Below are 27516 nucleotides of genomic sequence, written 5' to 3'. Positions count from 1 at the left end.
TTGCATGGATTTGGGTCTTTTCTTTCCTTTTTCTGATAAGGTTGGCTAAGGGTTTGTCAATTTTGTTGATTCTTTCAAAGAACCAACTCTTGGCTTCATTGATTTTTTCAATCATTCTCATAGTCTCCATTGCATTGATTTCTCCTCTGATCTTTATAATTTCCTCCCTGGTATGAGCTTTCACTTTGTCCTGCTCTTCTTTTTCTAGAAGCATGAGTTTCAGCATCAGGTTGTTTAATTGGGCTGACTCTGTTTTCCTAATATGCATATTCACTGGTATGAATTTTCCTTGTGAGACTGCTTTCATTATGTCCCATAGATTCCGATATGTTGTATTGTCATTGTCATTTAATTGAAGGAACTGTCTGATTTCTTCTTTAATTTCCTCTGTGACTCATTGGTTATTCAGAAGTGTGTTGTCCAATTTCCACAAGTTTATGAAATTTTTCCAGTTTCTTTTTTTTTATTCATTCTCTTTTCTTTTTTTTTAAATTAAATTCTTTTATTGGTACATTGTAGGTATACAACACAATTATATTTCTCATTGGGAACTGTACCTTTACATAGTGCATCTTGGTTCTTTTTTTTTTCCCATTCCTAGCCCTCCCTTCACACCCTCCACCCTTCCCTATTTACAAAGACTTTATTTCCATTTTTTCCACTTCTCATCATTTTTCCTTTCGCTTCTTTCCTTTCCCCTGCCCCTCCCACTACCCCTACCCCTTTGGACCTTTTCTTCCTATTTTGCATTATCAATTATTCATTCTAATCATTGGTACATTTTAGATATACAATATAATGACATTCATCATTGGAAATTTGCAGCTTTACATAGTCTCTCTTGGTTCTTATTTTTCACCCTTGCCCAGCCCTCCCTTCAACCCCTCCAGTCCTCCCTATTTACAAAGATTTTCTTCCTATTTTTCCATTTTCTCATATTAATCCCATTCCCTTCTATCCTTTCCCCTAGCCCTTCCACTTCCTTCCCTTTTGCCAGTTTCTTTTGCTATGGATCTCCAATTTCATAGCACTATGGTCTGATAATATACAGGGGATAACTTCAATTCCTTTGCACTTACTTAAACATGTTCTATGTGTGAGTATGTGATCTATTTTGGAGAATGACCCATGTGCAGCTGAGAAGAATGTGTATTCTGATTTTGTGGGGTGGAACACTCTGTAAACATTTGTTAAGTTCATTTGTTCAAGAGTTCGATTGATTTCCAATATTTCATCGCATGTTTTTTGTCTAGTTGATCTATCTATTTGTGACAGTGGGGTATTGAGATCCCCCACTACAATTGTATTAGTGCGTATATGACTTTTCATGTCCGTTAGTATTTGTTTTATATAGTTGGGCACACTAGTGTTTGGTGCATAGATATTTATGATTGTCATCTCTTCCTCTTGGACTGTTCCCTTTACAAGGATGTAATGTCCTTCTTCATCTCTCTTAATCAGTGTTGGCTTGAAATCTACTTGATCTGCAAAGAAGATAGCTACCCCTGCCTTTTTTCAGGTTCCTGTCACATGGAGTATTGTTTTCCACCCTTTGACTTTCAGTCTATGAGTTTCCTTTTGAATGAAGTGTGTTTCTTGTATGCAGCATATTATTGGATTTTGCTTCTTGACTCATTCTGGTAGTCTATTTCTTTTGATTGGTGAATTGAGACCATGAACATTGATGGTTATAACCAAAACATATTGACTTGTCATTACCATGACTTTTTCTTTTTGTTGGGTTCTCCCCTTTTCCATTTAATTTCTTGTCATGCCTGATGGGTTCATTCTGCTTTGCTTCCTGGGGTTGTGATGCTCAATGTCTGTTCCTAGGATATTGTGTAAAATTCTTTGGAGTGCTGGTTTGGTATTCACAAAGTTCCTAAGGTGCTCTTTGTCATGAAAGTATCTTATTTCTCCATCCATTTTGAAAGATAGCTTTGCGGGGTACATCAATCTGGGTTGGAGGCTGTTTTCTTTTAGGGCTTGGAATATGTCACTCCAAGCTCTTCTTGCCTTGATGGTTTGTGTTGAGAAGTCTGCTGTGATTCTGATGGGCTTTCCTATGTATGTGATTTGCTTCTTTTCTCTCACTGCTTGTAGAACTTTGTTCTTCTGTTGAGTTTCCAGAATCTTAACAATTATATGGCTATGTGTAGATTTTTTTTGATCATGGCTACTTGGAGTCCTATATGCCTCACTTATCTGTATGTCAAGTTCTTTTCCCCTCCTTGGGAAGTTTTCAGCCATTATTTCTGTGAAGAGTTTTTTTATGTCATCTCCACTCTCTCCTGTTTCTTCGTTGACTCCTATCAGTCTTATGTTATTCTTCTTTGCATCATCTAGCAGCTGATGGATTGATTTCTCATGTTCCCTTATTATTTTGAAGCAATTTTTCTTTTCCTGGTCATTAATTGCACTCTTATCTTTTATACCTGAAATTCTGTCCTCACATTGGCTCATTCTGCTGTGTAGACTTTCAATGGAGTTTTTCATCTCCTGGAAATCTGTTTGTATCTGTTTTATGGATTCCATTTGTTTCCTATGTTGGGATTCTATCATGTTCCTGAGCTCCTATCTACATTTATTAATCATGTCTTGCACTAGGAGCACAATTTCTTCTGTTATCTGAGAAATTATTTCAGATTTCATTTTTTCCAGATCCCCTTTTGTTGCCAGTTCAGTGGGTCCAGGTGGTTGAGTATCAGTGTTCCATCTCATTTCCCTTTGGGGTTGCTATAGGTGATCTGGAAGTCTGGTTTTGAGACTTATTTATGTGTTTTCTCATTTCCACTGGGGTGTGTTTGTGTGTGCTGTTGGCACCTGTGCAGATTATCTCCTCTGAGCTGGGAGAGGTGGGACAGGGGCTGGGAGCAGCTTTAGGGATGCTGGCCCAAAAGCCCTTTCCTCTATGGTGGGAGCAGCAGGAGGGATGATGTCCAGGAAGCCCCTTCCTCTGGACCAGGAGGAGTGGGATGACAGCTCAGAAGACCGTACCTCTGGGCCAGGAGTCATGGGACCCAGTACTGTGGTCTGGTGGTCCGGTGTCCTCTGCATCTTTGTAGTGTGGAACCAGGTGGCTATACCTGCAGTATTAGTCTTTTATATTTTTATATCCAATGCTGCTGTTCAGAAAACTCAGGTCAGTCATTAAAATTTAAGCATTATATTTTTTTCACTCTAGGAACTTAGAGAATTTTTCTTAATGTTCAGCCCTTTTAGATATTGCTGTAGCATATAATAATATGCATTGTTTTATCTTTTATGCCCTGCTCTGTACTATGTGAGACTTCTTAATTGAAACCATGTATCTTTCTTTTATGAAACACTTATGACTGGTATATTTTGAGGTATGTTCTGTACTTCATTTTGTTCTTCACTTTATTCTTTCTGAGATTTCTATCATATGGAGATTGATATTTCTGTCATTAGTCACTGAATCTCTTACCTTCCATTCTATAGAGTCAGAGTGAGTGTAGGATGGAGTAGGATATGTAGACGTACATAACAGCTTAGTTCATTCATTGTAATAGGTATGTATTATATTACAGTATTATACAAATAATATATTGATGAACATTTAGGTTTCCAATTTTTTTCTCCATTAAATTTATTGCTACATTTTAGATATACAATATAGTTAGATTCGTCACTGGGATCTTGTACCTTTACATGATGTATCTTGGTTCTTATTTCCCCATTCCCCTGCCCTCCTTTTACCCTCTCCACCCTTCCCTATTTACAAAGACTTTGTTTCCATTTTTTTCATTTCCTTATATTTTTTCTTTTCCCTTCTTTCCATTCCCCTACCTCTCCCACTTCCCCTAGTCCTTTAGACCTTTTCTTCCTATTTCACATCATCAGCTATACATTTCGATCCTTATTTACTCTTTTAGTTTTTTACACCCGAAAAACTATTAGATATTTATACATGTGTGTCCTATTTATTTCATTTAAGAGTATGGCCTCAGTATGCATCCATTTAGCTATAAATGTCTTTAGTTTCTTGTTCTTTATGGCTGAGTAGTACTCCATTTTATAGTGCATCTTCTTTATCCAGTCTCCAGTTGATGGGCAATTGGGCTGTTTGAAAATTTTAGCTATTACAAGCTGTGCTGCTATAAACATGAGTGCGCATATATCACTGTGGTATGATTCTTTTAATTCTTTTGGGAGGATACCCAGCAGAGAAAACTGGGTCAAATGGGAGCTCTAATCCTAGTTATTTGAGATATCTCCATATTGATTTCCACAGTGGTTGCACCAGTCTGCACTCCCACCAACAATAAAGAAGGGTTCCTTTCTCCCCACAACCCCACCAGCATTTGTTATTGGTTGATTTCTTGATAGCAGCCATTTTTTCTGGGGTTTGGTGGAATGTTAGTATTGTTATCATCTGGATCTCTTGAATGACCAGGGATGTTAAACATTTTTTCATATATTTATTTGCTACTTTTACTTCATTGTCTGAGAAATATCTGTTCATTTCACATGCCCAGTTTTGAATTGAGTTTTTATATTTGGGGGTTCTGATTTTTTTTAAGGTCTTTATATAGTCTAGATAGTAGTCCTTTTACTGAGGAACAACTGATAAATTTTTTTCCCCATATTGTAGGTTGTCTCTTAGCTCAGTTGATGATTTCTCTTGCAGTCCAGAAGCTTTTTAATAAGATGAGAGCCCAGTTGTTGATTCCTTGTATTAGTTCCTGTGCTACTGAGGATTTGTTCATAAAGACTTTTCCTATGCCAATGTCTTTGAGAGTTCTACCTAACTAATCTTCCAGCAAGTTTAGTGTTTCTGTTGTAATATTTAGATCTTTAATCCACTTCAATTTTAGTTTAGTGCATGGTAAAAGATAGGGGTATAGTTTTAATTTTGGAAGGCTGAAATCCAGTTTTTCTAACACCATTTATTAAAAAGGCTGTCTTTCCTCCAGTGAGGTTGGTTGGCTCCTTTGTCAAAGGTGAGGTAGTTGAGTGTGTCTGGAGTTTTTCTGCATCTTCTACTCTGCTCCACTGGTCCTCTAGCCTGTTTCTTTGCTAGTACCATGCTGTTTTTATCATAGTAGCTTTGTAGTGTAGTTTCAAGTTGGGGATTATGATACCCCTCTCATGTCTCTGTTGCCTAGAATTGCTTTTGATATTCTAGGTCTCTTCTGGTTCCAAATGAATTTTTGGAATATTTTCTCTAGTTCTGAGAAATATACTGTTGGGATTTCAATCAGGATTGCATTGAATCTATTGAGCAGTTTTGGAAGTATGACCATTTTCACTATACTGGTTCTTCCTACCCTGGAACAAGGGATGTCTTTCTATTTTCTTATAACCTCTTCAATATCTTTTTTCAATGTGCTGCAGTTTCAATGTAGAGGTCTTTTGTTCCTTCATTAGAATGATTCCTAGATATTTCATTTTTTTGGATGCTATTGTGAAAGGAATTGTTTCCCTAATTTTTCTCTCAGTGAGGCTGTTATTTGTGTACAAGAAGGCTATTGATTTTTGAGTGTTGACCTTGTATCCAGCTACTCTATAGAATCTGTCAATTAGGTCTAGAACTATTTTGGGGGAGTTCTGGGGTTTTTTTATGTAGAGTATTATATTGTCAGGAAATAATGACAGTTTAATTTATTCCTTTTCTGTCTTTATTCCTTTTATTTCTTTCTCTTGTCTAATTGCATTGGCTAATGTTTCCAGAACTATATTGAACAGGTGTGGTGACAGTCGACATCCTTGTCTTGTTCCTGATTTTAGTGTGAAAGTTCTCAGTTTTTGACCATTTAGCATGATGTTGGCTGTTGGTTTTTCATAGATAGCCTTTATCAGGTTAAGATAAAGACCATATATTCCAATTTTCTGTAGGGTTTTTTTTTTTGTCAAGAAAGGGTGTTGAATTTTGTTGAATGCTTTTTATGCATCTATTGAGATGATGATATGGTTTTTATCTTTGGCTTTGTTAATATATTGTATTACATTTGTTGATTTATGTATGTTGAATCATCCTTACATCCCTAGGATAAATCCAACTTGGTCAGGGTGTATTATCTTCTTGATGACTCTCTGTATTGTGTTTGCCAGTATCTTATTGAGGGTTGAGGATTTCTGTATGTTCATTAGGGAGGTTGGCCTGTAGTTTTCTTTCTTGGTTGGGTCTTTCTCTGCTTTTGGAATCAATGTAACACTTGCTTCCAGGAATGAATTTGGAAATATTGCTTTCCTTTCAACTTCATTGAAGAGTTTAAAGAGTAGTGGCAATAGTTCTTGTCTAAATGTCTTGTGAAATTCAATAGTGAAGCCATTAGGATCTGGGATTTTCTTTGTTGGTAAATTTTAGTTTTGATTTCAATTTCATTGATTGTAACTAGGGTGTTTAAAATTTTTATACTTTCTTCATTCAACTTTGTTAATCCATATGTATCTAGGAATCTGTCCATTTCTTCTGTGTTTTCCATTTTTTTAGAGTACAGTTTCTCAAAGTAGGTATTGATGATGCTCTGGATTTCTGCTGGTTCTGTTGTGACTTCACCTTTTCATTCCTAATTGCATAAATTTGAGCCTTTTCTTTTTTGATAAAGTTGGCCAAGTATTTATCAATGTTATTTATTCTTTTGAAAAACCAACTCTTCAATTAGTTGATTTTTTGTATTATTCTCTTAGTCTCCATTGCATTCATTTCTGCTCTGATCTTTATAATTTCCTCTCTTGTATGAGCTTTGGGTTTGTCTTGCTCTTTTTCTAGAAGCTTGAGCTTCAGCATTAGGTTATTTACTTGTGCTTACTCTGTTTTTCTAGTATGGACATTCACTGCTATGAATTTTCCTCATAGAACTGCTTTCATTGTGTCCCATAGATTCCTGTATATTGTATTGGCATTATTCTTTAATGTAGAAAATGCCCATTTCTTCTTTAATTTCCTCTGTGACCCACTGGTTGCTCAGGAGAGTGTCATTCAATCTCCATGTGTTTGTGAAGTTCTTGAAGTTTCTTATGCTATTGATCTCTAGTTTAATTGCACCATAGTCTGATAATATATAGGGGATAACTTCAATTCCTTTCCACTGACTTAAACATGTTCTAAGAGCTAGTATGTGGTCTATTTTGGAGAATGACCCATGTGCAGCTGAAAAGAATGTATATTCTGATTTTGTGGGGTGCAACACTCTGTAGACATCTATTAAGTCCATTTGTTCAAACGCTTGGTTCAGTTCTAGCATTTCATTTTTTTTTTGTCTAGATGATCTATTTGTGATAGTATGGTATTGAGGTACCCCACTAGAATTGTATTAGTGCTTATTTGTTTTTTATGTCCATTAATATTTGTTTTGTATAGTTAGGAGCACTAATCTTTGGTGCATATATATTTATGATTGTCATCTCTTCCTCTTGGATTGTTCCCTTTACAAGGATGTAGTGTCCTTCTTTGTCTCTCTTAATTAGTTTTTGTTTGAAATCTACTTTGTCTGCAAATAAGATAGCTACCCCTGCTTTTTTCTGGGTTCCTGTTGCATGGAGAACAGTTTTCCATCCTTTTACTTTCAGTCTATGAATTTCTTTTTGAATTAAGTGTGTTTCCTGTATATAGCATATTGTTGGATTTTGCTTCTTAATCCATTCTGCCAGTCTATTTCTTTTGATTGGTGAATTGAGGGCATTAACATTGATGGTTATAACTGATATGTATTGATTTATCCTTGTCATGTTATTCTCCATTGTTGACTCTTTTATCTCCCCCTTTAATTTCTTGACTTGTCTGGTGGATTTGCTCTGTTGGGCCTCATGGAGTCGAGACTTTCATCATCTTTTTCTAGGATATTTTTTAGAATTGTTTGGAGTGCTGGTTTGGTATTCATGAAGTTTCTCAGGTGTTCTTTGTCATGGAAGTATCTTATTTCCCCATCAATTTTGAAAGATATTTTTGCAGGATACATCAGTCTAGGTTGGAGGTTGTGTTCTTTTAGGGCTTGAAATACTTCACTTCAGGCTGCCCTTGACTTGAGGGTTTGTATTGAAAAGTCTGCTGTGGGGACAGGGATTTATCTCAGTGATGCAGCTGAATTTGATTCCCAGTACCAGAAAAAAAAAAAGAAAAAAAATATGAGTCTGCTGTGATTCTGATGGGCTTTCCTTTGTATGTGATTTGTTTCTTTTGTCTAACTGCTTGTAGTATTTGTTCTTCTGTTGGGTTTCCAGGATCTTGATTATTATATGCTGGTGTAGATTTTTTTAAATCATGTCTAATTGGAGTACTATATTCCTCACTTATCTGTATGTCAAATTCTTTTACTCTGCTTGGGAAGTTTTCTGTCATTAACTCTGTGGACAGTTTTTTTATGTCATTCGTATGTTCTCCTGTTTTTTCTTGGATTCTTATCAGTGTTATATTATTCTTCTTTGCATTATCTAGGAGCTGTTGGATTGATTTTTCATGTTCTCTTACTATTTTTAAGAGATCTCTCTTTTCATGGTCCCTGACTCCCATCCTGTCTTCTATATCTGATATTCTGTCTTCATATTGGCTCATTCTGCTGTGAATACTTTCAATAGAGTTTTTTTGGTGCCTTGGATCTACCTCAGGACCTCACACTTGTGAGGCAGGCAGCAGTACCACTGAGCTAAATCTCTGGCCCTCAATAGAGTTTTTAATCTCCTGGATATCTATTTTAATGTTTCATGGATTCCATTTCTTTCCTATTTTGGGGATTCATGGTTTCCATTTCTTTCCTATGCTGGGCATTCATGGCTTCCATCATGGTCCTAAGCTCATTTCTTTTTCTTTTTCTTTTCTTTTTTTTGTATGGGGGATTGAACTCGGGACCCTGCACTTTTGAGGTAACCGGTGGCACCACTGAGTCAAATCCCTGGCCCCATATTTTTTTTTATCTGTTTCTGTTCTAGGGTTTCTAATCATGTCTTTCATTCTGCTCACCATCTCTGTATTTATCTGGGAAATTATTTCTGCTTTGAATTTTTCTAGAGCTTCATTCACCTGTTTTGTTACTTCCTGTGCTATTAGTTCAGGGTGTCCAGGTGGTTGATTATCAGACTTTTCCACTTCATTTCCCCCAGAATTTGCCTTTGGTGTGCTGGAAGTCGGGTTTTGCAGCTGGCATAGGTGTCTTCTCATTTCTATTTTTGTTGTTGGTACTGTTTTTGGTTTAATTCCTGGGTTGATACTGCAATATTGCTTATTGTAAGCATCTTTGTTGCTTGTGTTTAGAATCTTCATGGAATGATTTCTTCTGAGAGGTGTTTTCCATGTAGCTGGTCTTTAGACTTTGAATCTCTAATGACTCATAGGCAATATAGTTTTCAGTGTACCAGGAAGGACAACTGATTACACAACACCTTAGCCCAAGTGATACAATCAGCAAAAACAATAGTATTAAGCACAGTTTAGAAAATGACAATTTGTGGTAGTTATTAATCCATCATCTTTAACCATGTGAATTAAATCAAAATCAAGAACCCACCCAAAATATGCTTATAGTGAATAAATTCTTCCATATCGCAAATTTACTTCAGGATGGGTGCTTAGAAGGAGTTGGAGAGGGAGAGATACATTGGTGGAAGGATAGGGAAAGGTTAGAAGTGAGGCCAGAGGACATAGGAAGTTCACACAAACTCTAGGAAACTGTTGAAGAGAAGAGGAAAAGACAGACTAAAAGAACAAAGACAAGAACAGAACAACCTAACAGCAATAGGGAAGCTAGAAACTGTATTCATTTTTCATTAAAGCTAATGACAGTTGAGAAAAGGAAAAAGAGAGGAGAAAAAGGAAAGAAAAAAATCTGAATTAGGATAGGAACTGGAACAAACAGGGAGAGAGATAAAGAACAAGGAAGGAGAGAGAATGAGAGAGAAAAGAAAAAAACAAAAAGAAAATAAAGAAAGAAATATAAGTAAATTTGAAAAGAGAAGTAAAACATTACAAATAAAAGAAAACATAACTTTGAAAATAAAAAATAAAAAATAAAAATGAAGGGCCTCATTCAGGGTATGGTATGTCTCTGCTGTCCCAGTAGACAACATGGTGAGGTATATTTTGATTCTTATTTACACTTTCAGTTTCTCACACCAGAGAAACTATTCGGTATATTCACATGTGTGTCCTATTTATTTCTCTTAAGAGTATTGTCTCAATGGGCAATCATTTAGGTATAAATGCCTCTAATTTCTCATTCTTTATGCCTGAGTAGTATTCCATTTTATATAAAAAAATCTTCTTTATCTAGTCTCCAGTTGATGGGCAATTGGACTGTTTCCAAGTTTTAGCTATTAGAAACTGTGCCACTAAAAACATGGCTGCACATATATCACAGTGGTATGATTCTTTTGGGAAGATATCCACCAGGGGATAGCTGGGTCAAATGTGACCTCTAATCCTAGTTTTTTGAGGTATCTCCATACTGATTTCCACAGTGGTTGCACCAGTCTACACTCCCACCAACAGTGGAGAAGGGTTCCTTTTTCCCCACAACCCCACCAGCATTTGTTATTGGTTGATTTCTTGATAGCAGCCATTCTTTCTGGGGTGAGGTGGAATCTCAGCATTGTTTTCATTTGCACCTCTCAAATGACCAGAGATGCTGAACATTGTTTCATATGTTTATTTGCTGTTTCTATTTCTTTGTCTGAGAAATGTGTGTTCATTTAAGACGTCCATTTGTGGATTGGGTCTTTGAATTTGGGAAGTCTGATTTTTTTAAGTTCTTTATATATTCTAGATAGCAGACCTTTGTCTGAGGAACACGTGGTAAAAGTATTTTCCCACATTTTGGGCTGTCTCTTTACTCTGTTGGTGGTTTCTCTTGGTGTGTAGAACCTTTTTAATAAGATGAGATCCCAGTAGTTGGTTTTTTTGCAGTGTCTTCAAGAGTTCTACCTAACCTCTGTTCCAGCCAGTTTAGTGTTTCTGTTTTAATATTTAGATCTTTGATCCATTTTGATTTTAATTTAGTGCTTGGTGAGAGATATAGGTCTAGTTTTAATGTTTGGAAAGTTGACATCCAATTTTTCTAGCACCATTTATTAAAGAGGCTATCTTTCCTCCAGTGAGGGTGTTTGGCTCCTTTGTCAAAGATGAGGTGGCTGAATGTGTCTGGAGTTGTTTCTACCTCTTCTAATCTATTCCACTTGTCCTCAGGTCTATTTTTTTTGCCAGTACCATGTAGTTTTTATCACAGTAGCTTTGTATTAGAGTTTCAAGTTGAGGGTTGTGATACTCCCTGCCATGTCTCTGTTGCCTAGAATTGCTTTTGCTATTCTGGGTCTCTTCTTGTTCCAAATGAATTTTTGGATGGTTTTCTCCAGGTTCATGAAGTATGCTGCTGGGATTTCAATTGGAATTGTACTGAATCTATATTGCAGTTTTGGAAGTATGGTCATTTTCACTATGTTGATTCTTTCTATCCAGGAGCAAGGGATGTCTTTCCATTTTCTGATATCATCTTCCATCTCTCTTTTCAAAGTGCTATAGTTTTCAGAGTAGAGGTCTTTTATTTCTTTTGTTAGGTTGATTCCTAAGTATTTCAATTTTTTTGTATGCTATTGTGAAAGGAATTGATTGCCTCATTTCTCTCTCAGTGACTCTGTTTTTCGTTTACAGAAAAGCTACTTATTTTTGTGTGTTGACCTTGTATCCAGCTACTTTACTGAATTTGGTTAGTAAGTCTAGAAGACTTTTGGTGGAGTTTTTAGGGTCTTCTATATAGAGTAACATGCCTTCTGCAAATAATGACAATTTGGATTGCATTGAATCTATATAGAAGTTTTGGAAGTATGGCCATTTTCACTATATTGGTTCTTCCTACCAAGGAACAAGGGATGTCTTTCCACTTTCTGATATCCTCGTCAATGTCTTTTTTCAGAGTGCTATAGTTTTCAAAGTACAGGTCTTTGATTTCTTTTGTTAGGTTGATTTCTACATATTTCATTTTTTTGATTCTACTGTGAAAGGAGTTATTTCTCCAGTTCCTCTCTCAGTGAGTCTGTTGTTCATGTACAGGAAAGCTATTGATTTTTGTGTGTTGACCTTGTATCCAGCTACTCTACTGAATTTTGTTGTTAAGTCTAGAAGGCTTTTGGTGGAGTTCTTGGGGTCTTTATATAACATGAAAGAAGTGGACTTCTGAGAGAAGAGATCTAAAATCTGTATCTACTTTCATTTTGTGATGGGGAAAATAATTCCCAACCTGTTAGATGCCAGATGTCCAGAGTTCGTGGTCTCATAGTAACAAGGAATGAAGTCATCAACCAAAGGTGGAAGTTAGGAGAATTTTATTGGAAAAAAGAGAAGAATAGCTTCTGGTTTTCCAGAAGAGATTTGGAGTGGTTGTTCCCTGAAGCTCTTTCTCAAGGGTAATTTTTATAACCAAATCACAACATGAGTACCACATGGGTCATACTACAATCAACCTATAAGATTAGATGTATAGTCTCTTAGCTAATATTGATCCAATAGGGAAATGAGTCATGTAGAAAGGCTCTATAGAAAGAACAAAGGCATTCTTGGAAAGGGATGGGTCCAGATGTTCTGCTCATCCACTCATGCATCTGATGGTTATCTGGCTCACTGAATCAGATGGTGCTAATCACAGTATAATTTCAAGCTACTATTTATCTTTTGGAAGGCTCACAGGCATGGATACTGTGTCTCCATTTTGATGCCTGGCTTTCTTCATATTTGTCTCCTGCCACAATCTTAGTGCTCCTCTTTTCTGCTAACTTCCTGGAGGATTCAATTCTACTCTGCATATTAATTTATATCTAATTTAGCTGTCTATAAGAGTATAATCCTGAAATTCATGTATTTCATTTTCTTTCTTTTTTACAAATTTATTTATTTATTTTTTTTGGTACTGGGGATTGAACTTGGGTCCTTTTGCTTTCAGGGAAGGACACATAACCACTGAGCTAAATACCCAGCCCTTTACATATTTACTTTTGCTTCTATACTTTAAAAATTCAGTTTGTCCCATGTCTCATGTCCAAGATTTGGAAGTAGATGATTTGCAATGCTTTTGTTTGTAATGCTGTTCCTCTTCTCCTTTGCATATCAAATTCTTTAGGTCCCAGCATGCCATAGTGTTTTCTGAATTAGTTCAGGTCACACTGATGTCTCTTCTTTGAAATTCTTGTACTCTTGGAATGAGAATCATGGTACTTATTTATTTCTGTACTTGTGAAATTTTTTCATCTCTATTTTGAACAAATTATTTAAGTTCTTGGGGCCTTCTATATTAGGTAAACTACAGTTTCACAAGCATATACACAGAGAAGGAATCCAACTGTTTCATTATTATTGATTGAATTATACAGGTATTTATTTTGCTTTACAATACTGTCTTTATAAAAATCATGGTTCTTTTTTTCTTCTCACTGCCTCTTTGACCAGGTCTTTATTCAAAATAAGCTGTCCAATTTTATGTCACCTGTATGGGATAGAGATTTTGATTTTAAGAGTTTATGCAGCAGGCTTTTCTTCAGCAGGTTTCTTTTCAGCTGCTGGTTTCTGTAATGTATTCTAACTGGTCAAAATATTTTTTCATGGCTTGAGATGATATCTAAGTACAGGTTTACTTAACGTTCTTTGAGTGCCCATGATAATCTCTCCCTTTTCTATTTCTTCCATTAGGTCTGTCAGTAAATTTTCTTAGAATGTATTTTCCTCACCTTTTTTCTTTAGTTCATGATCATCAATTTTTATATTTAAACATTTTCAAATTCTTCTCTAGAAATAATTGATTATTAAACAAAAATAATTTTTTTTAAATTTTAAAGATTGTTGTTGTTTGGAGAAAGGGTCTCACTATTTATTTCAGGCCAGCCTTACTCCTGATAGCCCAGAATGGCCTCAAATTTGAGATCCTCCTGCCTTAGCATGCTGAGTGCTGGGATTATAGGCATGTACCACCACACCTGGTCAATATTCTTTTCTTTTTCTGGTCAATATTCTTTTTGTTCATAAATTGATGTGTACAAAATTGCATATAGAATAATTTTATGATCTCTTTATATATTACATATTTCTTTTATTAGATTTATCATTGCTTAAAATATTTTACTATTATTTCTCCTTAGCTCCTAAGGTTAATCAATTTTATTAATCAAGCAGATGTGGGTAGAATGCCCCATAAGAAGTAGAGTTGGAAACCCTGGTATGAACTCGTGTTTTATTTAATGTATATACCAAAGCTTAGAAAAGTGTGTATGTATATGCACATGGATTAGTAGATATACACATAGATCCTTGTTGACAAAACCTAAGATTAGTGACACTACAGCAGCAATGAGCATCTCAGGTCATGATTTTGAAAATCATTCTCCAGTAAAAAGAATGAGAACTCTTTGGGAGAAATGGTTGATTCCAGTGATAGTGCAAGTGATAGTCAAGATGAGCCTACAGCATCTTGTAGTAATAGAAAACAAGAAACTGTTCAAAAACGAAGAACAAAAACCAAACATAACCATAAGACTGTACAGTGATTTTTGTAGCTCCTAATGGTCAAAGCTAGAACAATTTGAGCAACAAAACCAGAAGGTATTAGCTAATAACTTGAACTATGACATAAATATTCGTGAGAAGATAGCGATATAAATAAATGGCTAAATATATAAATAAGGACAATACAAAAATGTTACAAGTAGAAGAATTCCATGTAACTTGTGTAGACACTCTGCCTTTAAAGAACTGGGGCATAATTCCTCATTACTGGAGTATGAGTTGTGCATGAAAATTCCAAAGACTACAGTATGAAAAAGACTAACTTTATAGTGATAAAAATTTGATAAACACCACTTCACTAAGGTGATTAAAGTTAACATCAACAGTGACAAGAAATGTTGATGATATGTATCATTGGGATGGAATAAGAGTAAGAGTTTGTCTCTGTTCTTCCTCCTTAAATCCCAATCCCAGAATTTGTCATGAGAAAAAATTAAATTCCTTTTGAGAAACATTTTACAAAGTATCTGACAAGTATTATTCAATGTTTCCAGAGTCATAAAAAATAAAGATAGTCTGAGAAACTGTTGCAGTCATGGGGAAACTAGACAAGGATAGGAGCACATGCCTGCTATCCCAGCACTTTGGGAGGCTTAGTGAGGAGGACCACAAGTTTGAGGCTGGCCTGGGCAGTTAATGACTTAGTGAGACCCTGATTCACAATTTAAAAGAAAAGAAAACTATGTAGCACGTAGCTCAGATTAAAGGCCCTGAGTTCATGCTGCACCCTCCGAAAAAGAGGAAAGTAATGTGAATATGACAGCTGAATACAATGTGATATTCTGGATAGAATCATGCAGCAAAACAACAGTGAAGACATTAGGTAAAGTAACACATGTAAATAAAATGCAGTGTTTAGTTAGGAATAATTGCCAGTATTAGTTCATTAGTTGAGGCAATATATCATAATAAAGCATAAGGTTATTATTAGTGAAATTCTGTTGTGGGTATATGGAATCTCCTCAATTTTTCCGTGTAACTAAAACTTTTGTAAACTAAAACGCTTAGCTTTAAAAAATTTGTAGCAGGAATGTTTCATTTTTAACAGATTTTCTTTGATTTGTAATTCTATCCTGCATTTCTGATATGTATATGTGATGGAAATAGAAAGCCCATTAAGATTGTACTCATAATGTAGTAGTGAGTAGTTGAGCACACCTGAGAGAAAAAGATCAGTAGAAGAAACAATGTCCGTATGATATTACAGCCACAAATCCTTCAGACAACCATGATACTCTTCAAAGTTTCCTTTTCTGGGGAGCACACAGGGAACCTCATGGATCCAAATACCTTGGGCTGGGGCCCTAAAGTTTACCCTTTGGGGGGGAAGTATAAAGTTGATTCTTATTCACAACAAAGGTAATAAATCATTGCTTTATCTTGTGATATGATACTGAACACCCAATATATACTGTGTTAGAATTGTCTTTAATCTCTATCCTCTCGATATAGTCATTTAATCTAAAGTTGCGATTCAATTTAACTGAAGCATGACCAGCTCATATTTCTCCATTTTTCTTAGATGATTCTATAAAAGATCTTGTCTACACCAATAGACTGCTCTACTGAGAATTTATGATCAAAATTTCTCTGACTTGGATGCTTGAAAGATAGAGATGAACAAGACAGATATGTTTCTCATCTTCACAGAAGCTATGGATGGATGAAAAAGGCAAACCTTAAACAGATAATTATCTAGATAATTTAAATTGTGATAAGTGCTATAAAACAAAAAAGGAATACAGGTTGAACCTCCTTAATTAAAAAGTATGAAATTCGAAATATTCCCAAATGGAAAATTTTTTGAGTACAGACATGATGCCATACTTGACCTCATGTGATATATCATATTAAAAATGTAATATGCTAAAAATATTACATAAAATTACATTCAGAAATTACATGCAGACTATGTTTCTAAGGTGTGGTTGAAACATAAGTGAATTATGTATTGAGACATGGGTCCCTTTTTTAAGCTTTGTCATGTTTATGTAAATATTGCAAAACTGTGAAAAAATCCAAAATCTGAAACATTTCTGAACTCAAGCATTTTGTATAAGTGACATTAACAAGGGAGCTTGATTTGTTTGTGCTTGTGTGTGGAATGGAGCGTCAGAGAAAGATTCCATAAGGGAATGTTGCATTTGAGACACAAAGGGTGGATTGACAAAGCTAGTTAGAGCTGTACGGTTTAAACTTTAAGGCAGCATAAAGCAAGAGAGGGAGAACATTACAGGAAGTGGAAACTGCAAGCACAGACATCCTGTGTGGGAAAACTCATCAGGGGATGTCATATTAGAGAACACTGAGTTATCAGATTAACAAAAATCTATTGTGTTTCATGTGTGCCAGAATTTTGGATGAAGAGAATATTCTTGGAGCAAAGGAAGAAAAAGAATATAATGATATTATCACTTGTCATTAGTAAACTATTTCATATTAATAAGATCTTCCCTTTCCAAAAGTTTATACACACTACAACTATAACTTCTTTGAATGGAATTCTTTAGGTAAGATTGTCTTCAGGATTTTTCACTTTGTCTCTGCCATTTTGAATATTAGGAAAACATTTGACTCTCTCTAGGCTTCCAGTAGTTCATCTATTCACCAGGATTTCTAGAGAGAATAATGTCCATTATACATCCTTTAGCAAATTAATTTGCAAATAAGTTATTTTAACATTCTGGGAGTAATACGCCTGGTCTAAGAAAAATGGTCTCATTTGGAGATGATACTCTGTCTCTTTAAACATTTTACGTTCTGCTTTCAATTCTTTTTAGTCCATTTTACACTTTAAAAATAGTCATTCACTTGGCAGGAGAATACAAAGGCAAATAACTGCTTCATTTTCTTTTTGAATTCATTAGTATTTCCTCAAGCTTCCCCAATGAGGTTGTGTTTTCTTTCTCAAAACAAGCAAACATTTGTTTTAGTTCTTAATATTTTTATAAGTTTAAATATATTAACTTGAAAATATTAAGTGCCAAATTTCTATAATTATTAGTAGTTTGTCTTTTTAAATTGAGGGTATCTGAAAGCTTTCTTTATGGAAATTTTAGCCTTTTTGTTTCTGCACTCATGCTTTTTTCTTTTTTATCAGAATCTCTTTTTTGAGGTAAACAGAATTTCATTTGTGGAACATGCAAAATATGCCTGAAGTCTTCCCTATTTTGTTCTAATGGCTTGAGTCCATTTTCACTTTCTCTTAAATTAATAATAATAAAAAAATTCTCTTCCAGACCTAAAGAATGTTGTCTGAATGTGCCCAGGATTTTCTTTTGTGGTGATTTTATGCTCTAAAGTAGCATTGTTTCCTGTCTCTAAGGTTCTTGTCACTTCTACTTTCCTAACCCATTTTTCCTTCTTGGTCTTTATTGAGTTCACAGTAGCAATTTCCCAAACTGTTTCCAGTACCCAGTAAGAGGTAAAATTGTTGGTAGAAACAATCTAGTTAGTATTTTGACAGTCCAGGAAACTCCTACCAGTTTAGTCAGCTGAGAGCACCCTTTTGTACTCATTTAGGTGGAAATATTGTGACTGTTAGCTGTAACATAGCACCATCACTTGTGCTGTGTTCCATTTTAAACTGTTAGGAAACAAAGAAAGCTAAGTTGTATCTACTATACACTCTACATGATTTGGACTCTATATTCCTCTCCAACTTTAATGCATACTAATTCCTTGCTCACACATTAAACTAACCCACGATCTGCTAACACATCAAGGTTTTTCTTCCTCAGGGGATTTGTTAACAGAGTTACCTCTGCCTGGACACAGACTGCACACCTGTGTGCACTAAGGCTCTTCTTGATGTTTAAGCTGCGCCTTGCCTTTTACTTTTCTGTAGCAACTCACTGTTTATTTTCTTAACTAATATAATCTAAAGATCTGAAGTTATATACTTATGTATTTGTTTAGTATATTACACCAATGAAAAAGTAAATGCTAAGAGGTAGGAAACATGTGTGTCTTTTCATTATTATATGCTCAAGATTTAAAATAGTACCTTATGGACTGTAAGCTCTCACTAAATAATTGCTTAATAGATGGATGAAAGTGGCTTAAAATAAACTCTTTGCTAAAGTGAACTAAACAAATTGTTGAGCAGCTGTTTGACTTACATAATTAATAAATTGGAACAGCCAATCTATACTTCTTTAAGTTACTTTCTGAAAGCAAAAGGTCATAGAAAAGTGCTGGCAGGCAAAGAGCTACAGGCCATTTAAAACATCTAGAAAAAATGGTCAAAATATAAGCATAAAAATGCTCGAAAGCAGAGTTAACAAAATAGTGAAAAATTATGAAGCTAAGATTCAACAATAGAGAGAAATTCAGAGTCATGAGCCTGACACTGGGGCAGTATTTCAGTAAATGTCTGTTCTGGAAATGAGGTCTCACAGGGTGAATCCTGAGCAGAACTTTAGATAGACATGTAGGGCAATGGGAATAAATTGGTATCCAGAGTTTATCAAGAAGGGATAATACTTGTAAGTCTGGTCCAAGGCCCCATCTATTCTTTTAGCAAATTTTCATTATATAATGCAGTATTTTTTAACTTCAGTTACCATGCTGTACATACAAATTCCAGAACTTATTCATCTTATATAACTGAATCTTTATACTGTACAACCCTTGATAATCCCTTTCGACTCTGAATCTATGAATTTGACTATTTTAAATTCCACATGTAAGTGAGATCATGCAGTACCTGTCTTTCTGTGTCTGGCTGATTTCACTTAGCATAATGTCTTCCAAATTCATCAAGTAGTTGCAAATGGTGGGATTTGTGAATGATATTGCATTGTTTATGTATATGCCACATTTTCTTTATCCATTCTTCCATTGATGAATATTTAGGTTGTTTCCACATATTGTCTATTGAGAATAACATTGCAGTGAACCTGAGTGTAGATATTGAGATACTGATTTTATTTACTTTGGATATATTGCCCAGAAATGTGATTATTGGGTCCCGTGGTAATTATATTTTTAATTTTTTAAGCAACTTCCTTTCTGTTTTTCATGATGGCTTCTAACATATATTTCCTCCAGCAGCATACTAGTGATCCCTTTTCCTCACACTCTTGCCATCACTTGTTATTTTTTGTCTTTGTAATTGCCATGTTGTGTTAGGTGATATCTCATTGTGATCTGATTTTAATTTTCCTGATAGTTAGTTATGCTGAGCACTCTTTCATAGACCTGTTATTCACTTGCCTGTCTTCTTTGGAGGAGTGCCTGCTCATGTGCCTCTGACGTAATGGAATGGGATGCAGTGCTTGCCCAGTCTTTTGGATCATCTCAATAGATGCTGAGAAATCATTTATAAGATCAAGTATGAATTGATTATTTAAAAACCCTTTAAGGACTAGACTCAAACTTTCTTAACATACTAAGAGGTATTTTTAAATGCCTTCAAGATATGTCATGTGTATTGATCAAAGGTTGAAATGCTATACTCAGAGAAAGACAATGAGCTAAAGAGGGTTCATAGGACATTTTTTGCCAGTGAAATAAATGAGGTAAATAAAATTTGGAGAGAAAACAATAAAATTGTCATTCAAAAGTTAAGACATATATTGTAGTAATTCTGTGTACTAACTACTGAACAGTGATGAAAAGAAATGAATTACAGGCCAGGGATTTAGCTCAGTGGTTCTGGCGCCTGCCTCGCAAGCACAAGGTCCCAAGTTCAATCCCTGGTAACAAAAAAAACAAAACAACAACAAAATTAAATGAATTACAGATACACTCAGAAAATATCACAAATTAATAATCAGGAAAAGGAACTAGAAATGAAAGGTTATGTATTGAATATTTCTCTTTATGGAAAATTTAAAAATTTCAAACATATATTTTGTGTTGGAAGTCAAGGTAATGACTAGCAGACCTCAAAAGGAGTGTTTTCAATATCCTTTCCTTAAATTTACATGAATTTTATAAACTTAAAAGGTTTTCTTAAAATATTTCTAATCCTTAACAATTAAAATTTTAAAGTTGCAAATAAAATTGGTATATGGAGATTTTAACCAAGCTTTACACAATAAGAAAGAAAATTGATAAATGTAGAGTTTTAACCAAGCATTATTTTGATATACCAAAGCCAGACACATCATTAGGAAAGCAAATACATGAGTAACCAGTAATTTTTCATTCTTTTTTTATTAAGGTAGAAACTTCTATACAAATTATTTTGTAAATAATCTTGTAGTTTGGATAAAGCTGGTTTGTTTTGCAATGTTTTCCCAATAAACCTTGCCAAATGTATATGAAGCCAGGCATTGTTATTCAAGAATACCGTACATAAAATGGATATATATTTTCCCCTAGTAAAAAAAAATTATCCAAAAGGATAAAGATAAAAGTTCTGAGGCGTATGTAGAGAAAGGATATTTCTAATCATGATTTTTTTAAACTGAGGTTATTGAAGACCACCAAAATGAAATGACATTCCCAAATGATTAAAAGTACTAGTGATGAATAAGAAGTAATAAGGTTAGAGGTAGAACTCAGTTCATAGGCAATTATTGTGTACAACTTTAAAAAACCCAGTTATTTCCTTGGTCACTATTGGTTAGAATGTAAATTAGTACAAGCACCACAGAAGACAATCTGGAGGTTCCTCAAAAAATTAGAGATACAACTACCCTATAATCCAGCGATCTCAGTACTAGGTATATATCCAAAGGAAATAAAATCAGTATGTCAAAGAGACATTTGCATTGCCATGTTTATTGCATTGCCATGCTTTCCATGATATGTTTAACTCAATGTAAATATTATATAATGTACAAATATGGAAACAACCTAAATCTCCATCAATGGATGAATGAATAAAGAAAATGTGGCATATACGTATACAGTCAACTATCACACTGCATTATTCACAGTAGCCAAGAAGTTAGGATCAACTGAAATACCCATTGTCTGATGGATGGGGCTGGGAGTGTAGCTTAATGATATGGTGCTTGTCTAGCACACTCGAGACACTGAGTTTGATCCCCAGCAACACACACACACACACACACACACACACACACACACAGGACAAAGAAAATGTAGTACATATATACATTTGAATACAATTCATCAATAAAAACGGTGAAAGCTTGTCATTTGTGACAACATGGGTAGAACTGGAAGTCTTTGTGTTAAGGGAAGTAAACCTGTTCAGGAAGAAAAGTACCACAATATCTCTCCTATAAGTGGAATCCACAAAAGCTGATCTCATAGAATTTGAGAGCAGACTGTGGTTATCAGAGGTTGGGAAAAATGAGGAGGGGAAGGAGTGATGGGGAAATGTTGATCAAGTTAGGGTTAGAAGTTCTGGTGTATTATTACATTGTAGGGTGATGATGGATAAAAACAATGTACCGTACATCTCAAAAGCATAGAAGGTTTTGAATTTTTTTACTATAAAGAAACTACAAATGTTTGATGAAACAGGTAGGTTTATCTTTATTTATGCATTAGATAATATACATATATATCAAAACATCACAAAATACCCCATTAATATGTACAATTTTTATGTTTTTATGTGCCAAAAATAAATTTAATCTTTAAAAAGTTATTAAGGAATCATATTGTCTTACAATTTACCATCAATACTTAAACTGTTATATTATGCCCATATTCAAGACAGAGCCAGCCAGCTGTAGTGGCACATACCTCAATCTCAGCGTTCCAGGAGGCTGAGGCACGCGGGTCATTAGTCGGAGCACATTCTGGGCAACTTAATGACTTGTAGGGAATCTGTCTCAAAATAAAAAATAAAAAAAGGAGCTGGGCTGTAGCTCAATGTGAAATTCCTGGGTTCAATCTCCAGTACTGCCCAAAAAATAAAAAATAAGAAAGGACCTATCACCACTGAAACAGATAAAATAGCGTAGTATGTGGGTGTCCCATGAGACTTTCAATCTCATAGATTTATATTTCTGGATCACAGAAAGTCAGGTAAAGACAACTTTTAATCACATTAAATATTGATATTGGTTTTCCTATATATTAAGAATGTTTGTTGGTGAAATATTCTATGTTCATATTTTCTTTCCACTGTTTCATTTATTACTTATAAAAGCATATTTCAGTTTAATGATCAACTGATTAAGAGTTAGAAAGATCAAGTGATTTTTCTAAGGCTATAAAACTAAGGAGTGAACAATATGGGATTGAACTAGTATAAATAAACCAAGAATTTATTCTAATCACTAGGTTAAATTTTCCCTAATATTTTACATTGATATTCTTTTCCATCTCTTTCCTTTTTTTCTTTTTTGCTCCTTATTTCTTTTGGACTCTTAAAGTATTTTCAAATTTTTTCTCCTTTCTTTCACTTTTAGTTATAAGCACTTTGCTATTATTTGGTGCAGTGAATTACCTTGACATTTATATGCAGCTTTGACTTATTTAAGTTACATATGAATCAGTACTTTTCACCACGCTAGACAACTGAAACATTAGAACATGTAAAATTTTATATATTTTGCATGGTTTATGATATTTTTGTTTTTATTTGTATTGTGTGTATTATTATTATAAAGCTAACATTTATTTGGATTTAGCGATTTATTTATTCTTCTCATTGGTCTTTATTTCTTTTTAGACTTGGGATAGATTTACTTATGGTTAAACAGCTTCCTTATTATTTCTTTGTACTGGATCTGCTGTTGACAAATTCTCTTAGGGGTGTGTGTGTGTGTGTGTGTGTGTGTGTGCATGTGTGTGTGTGAAATATGTTTCATCTTCATATTTGAAGATTATTTTATATGCAATTCTAGGTTGGCAGTTATTTTCTCCTAATACTTTGAAGATTTCATATTTTATTCTTGTAGCATCCATCATTTCTGTTTATAACTCAGCTGATGGTGGGATGATGAGTCATGCGAAAGAAATATTTCTCTCCCCTCTGCTACACTTAAGTATTTTCCTCTTTACCAGTTTTACTAGAATGTGCCTATATATACTTATTTTATTAATCCTGCTTTGTATACAGAAGTATTTCCTGAAACTGTAATTAATCTTTTTTGTTTTGGAATATTATAAACCATTATCTAGTTAAATATTAATTATACCCAATTATTCTTCTCCTTTCCTTAACATTTATGTTAGACCTTTAATAATGTCTCATATATTGCCTATATGATTTTCTTAGTTTCATTTTTTTCCTATTTCGGACTTGATATTTTTGACAGATTGACTAATCTTTTACTTCATTAATAATTTCATTATCTGTACCTAATGGCCTGTTAAATTCAATTGTTTCTTTTTTATTGCTTTATTTTATTATTGGCACATGTTTAGAGTACATAATGATTACACTCATTATGGGGAGTTGGAATATGTACATGACACATTTGAAATCTCTCTTTGCCCCTTGCTCTCAGTAATTATATTTTTATTTGTAGAATTTCTGTTACAAATACAATAATGTATATAATATAAAAACATAATCATCAATTTAGATAGGGGTTACCAGTAGATACTAAAACAAATGAGAAGTTGGGAAAGAGAATGTTCATGTGATCTTAAAGGATAATATCACATTAATTACTAATTACAATGGTCAAAATGTAACTGTAAAGAGTTTTGGCAGACACTGGATTACCAAATGACCAATTTAGCATCATGTGTAATAGTATATCTAGATATTGCTTGTCATCAGATGTGATGCAATAAAAAGGTATATGACATCATCTGTGTAGTACTCTTCCTAAAGATGTTTGATTGAATCTAAAAATAGAGAAACTATCAGGAAACTTCAGAACACAGGACACACTGCAAGACAAAAGGCCTGGCCTCTTTAAGACATTATAAAAAACAAAAGGGTAAGATGTTTCATATGAAAAGATATTAAAGAGACATGATGAACTTATGCAAATGTTTGATTAGCTCCTGGATGGGAAAATAACATCCCTAAACGATATATGTGAAAATTTTCAAAATTCAACATGATATATTTATTAGACATTATCAAAGTATTATTCATTTTCTTAGATGTTATGAATATATAAAAGAATGTCTTAATTCATAAGAAATACATAACAGAAGACTCAGAAATGAAGTGTCAAGTTATCTAAACTTGTTTTCAATTGATATGGCGATATATACACACATTATATACATATGTAAATGTATACATATAAATATAATTATATAAAAAGTGAATATATATTTTCTCTATATGTTTTAAATACACCAGTGATCAAGTGAATGCAATATAATAGATTAGTAATAATATGACACTTTTATCCCAATACAGAGAATAAATCATGCTTCTCACACAATTTTTACACTTCTTACACTAAGACAGAAAATGTGAAATATATTCTGGGTAGTGCTCTTAAAATATTAAAACATAAATACTTGTAATATAAAGGGATAATTGCTATATATCTTGAAAATGGGACAATCTAGAAAATTTTCCAGTTATGTGAATTACAAATGGGGTTCTAATTTTTTAATGTATTAATCTAGAGTTGCTACTTTTTTCTGGAAGAAGGTATTCAGCCTCATATAGTTTCTTATCTCTTTCAAGGGAGGGTAGCATAGGTGTCAGACATGGAGTATTATTCAGCTTTAGACTTTATGGTCACAGTTCCTTTATTCAGTTTTCATTGCTTATATTCATGCTACAGTAAAGTAAGTTCATCTGCCCAGGAAGAGACTGAAGACTTTTATTTTGCTAGCCTGAGTACAAGGCTTCTGGGTTCTCTTTCTTTTTTTTTTCTCACTAAGTTTATTAGTACATTTTAGATATACAATACACTTACATTCATCGTTGGGATCTTGTACCTTTACATGATATATCTTGGTTCTTATTTTTCCCCATTTCCTTGCCCTCCTGTCACCCCCTCCACCCTTCCCTATTTACAAATACTTTGTTTCCATTTTTTCCTTTTGTCATATTTTTTCTTTCCCCTTCTTTCCTTTCCTGTACCCTTTCAAACGGTATAATCGATAATGTGAAATAGGAAGGAAAGTTCTAAAGGAGCAGGGGAAGTGGGAAGGGTTGGGTTCTCTTTCTTAATGGATTGTCCAAACTATCAGCCTTGTCTCTGCTTTTTTAGTCCAGTAATGGCACGAAGATATTTCTATATTGCTTTTTACACTGTGTAATAGATTCTGGTTTGATTTCCATGAGTTAGAGTCTACAGAAACATTTTCCTTACTAAGAAAAAAATGCAAAAAACTGGCTTTCTCTAACTGTTCATGGAGTGATGAAACTTGATATTTAATGATATTCCTTTGTGATTCAGGGTACACATTTTTAAGACTGGGACAAGACTACAATTAAATTTCTAGTCTTTTATTGGCTAGAGGAAGAGCTTATTCAAGATGATGCAAGCTTTGCTTTCTAATAATTTCTTTAGCATTTTCTATGACCATATGACACATTTACCTCTTTTATAAGTGTTGATCACAGAACTTTCTCCCTAAGTCTAATAGAAATTTTAAACTTTATTTTTAATTTGGTATTGTGTTGTTCAGTGAAAAATATGAGAGTTTAAAAGTTAGTTTGTAGGAATAAAATTGCATAAACATTTGTTTTATAGTGGCCATTTTCTCCGTCTTCCATTATTGCTTTTGGTAAGGGTATGGGAGTAAAATAGTGGGAAGACATTTTGGGGGTGATTGACACTGTTGGGAAGAAGGTTGGAAGTTTTAAGGCTAATAAATCAACAATGCATTATCAACTTTAAAAAACCTGTATTCTAACTTATTTTGTTCTCTTTGTAATGATACATTCATCAAATATTCCGGCGAATGAGAAGATAAAATAGGCATATGACAAGGTTGTAAATAACTTTGCTCTCCATAAGACCACAAAGATTCAAGTATGGTAATAATATGTCAGAAAAAATAACCATAAAGCCATTTGTATTTATAGTTTCTCACCATCTGCAAAAAAAGGCTCTCTGTTTTCTTTTGCACATGGAATTCACATGGTCCATCTCATTAAGGAGAGTGACATCGCTCTCTGGATTCTGGGTGACTGGTGCAGAAGCTGGCTCTGTCAGGATAGTCACCACATGACATTAAGTCTGAACAGACTTGAATGACATAAAGGGCAATCTAGGAAAAGATCCATGCAATTGAGGCAGAGGAAAAAGTACATAAAATGGTCCTAAGGCAGGGACTAGTTTCAAACATTAATGAATAGAAAGAAAACCATGGGGATGAAAGCTTAAGTTTCCATGTAAGTTTCTATGTAAAGTGTCCAACTGATCAAGAAGGTGATACTGGAGGTATCCCATAGAAGCAGGTAGAGGTATCCCATAGAAAGATCCTAACACTGTATGGACAGTGGATTCTCAACCAGCCCCAGATGATCTGGCCCACAGCCATTTCAGCCATCATATATGAGGCCACAGATATTATGGTGCAAGGATAGGTCATCTTCACCATATTCTACTGAGTTCCTGACCTACAGAACTGTTAGAAAGAGTAGCAATATAGCTCTCATTTTAAGTACTTTGCTATGCAGTAATAAGCAGATTCAAATTTGGATCTGGAAGTGTGATGTTGCTGTAATAAAAGCTGAAAAGCTTTGCCATTGGCTGTGGGACCCAGTGGTACAAAGCTGAGAGGACATTAAGAAGTGTGTTAGTGAAAGCTGGAAAGATCTTGAGGAGATGTTGGTGAGGACTTGAAGGAGAGTAAGGAAAATGCTATTGAAGGTTGATATAAAAGAGACTTTTATTAATCATTGGGAGAAAGCTTGCCAATATTGCTGCCTACAGTCATGTGGGAAACAAAAATGGGACCTAATAAATTCATAAATGAGGCAGGAGAAATTTTCAGGCAGAGTGTAAAAAGTGACAACTGGCTTCTTTTTTTTTGTAGTTGTGATAAAATATAAGGAGGACACAGCAAAAAAGAAACTACTAAATTTTTAAATGAGAATTTTGGGAAATTATTTGAGCCAGTACTTGCTGAATTTGAAACCTAAATTTTTTCTTTTCTCAATTTCTCCTAGCAAAAATAATATCAAAGTAAGAAATAAAATCCAAAGA

The sequence above is a fragment of the Heterocephalus glaber genome, unplaced genomic scaffold, assembly GCF_053883595.1.
Source record: "Heterocephalus glaber isolate CG9 unplaced genomic scaffold, H.glaber_assembly_v1.0 deba00001571, whole genome shotgun sequence".
Classification (NCBI taxonomy): domain Eukaryota; kingdom Metazoa; phylum Chordata; class Mammalia; order Rodentia; family Bathyergidae; genus Heterocephalus; species Heterocephalus glaber.
This window is presented reverse-complemented; position numbering follows the sequence as displayed.